This window comes from Chlamydotis macqueenii, chromosome 1 (assembly GCF_036417535.1).
Source record: "Chlamydotis macqueenii isolate bChlMac1 chromosome 1, bChlMac1.mat, whole genome shotgun sequence".
Classification (NCBI taxonomy): Eukaryota; Metazoa; Chordata; class Aves; order Otidiformes; family Otididae; genus Chlamydotis; species Chlamydotis macqueenii.
This window is the reverse complement of record NC_141556.1, coordinates 184429226-184429502: the sequence shown is the minus strand read 5'-3', so window position 1 is coordinate 184429502 and position 277 is coordinate 184429226.

The following is a 277-nucleotide window of genomic DNA, read 5'->3' as shown; positions in this document are numbered from 1 at the left end:
CGCCTTTTTTTTTTTTTTTTAGAAAATTGAGGAGGACTGTGTGAAAAGGCTCCTTCCAGGACTTCTGCAAGATGCCACTGTCCACTGGCAAGGAGTAGGTGACACAGCGGGGCTGGAGAAGCTTGATGAGGACTGGAAGAAGAGGGAACACAAACGCACAGAATTGCTGCCAAAATTCAAGGTCAGAATTAAAGTCCATTGGATGACAAGAACAGGCAAATAAATCAGTTCCCACAGTTAACCAACCATGTTGCCTCTTTGACTCCGCAAGGTAAGG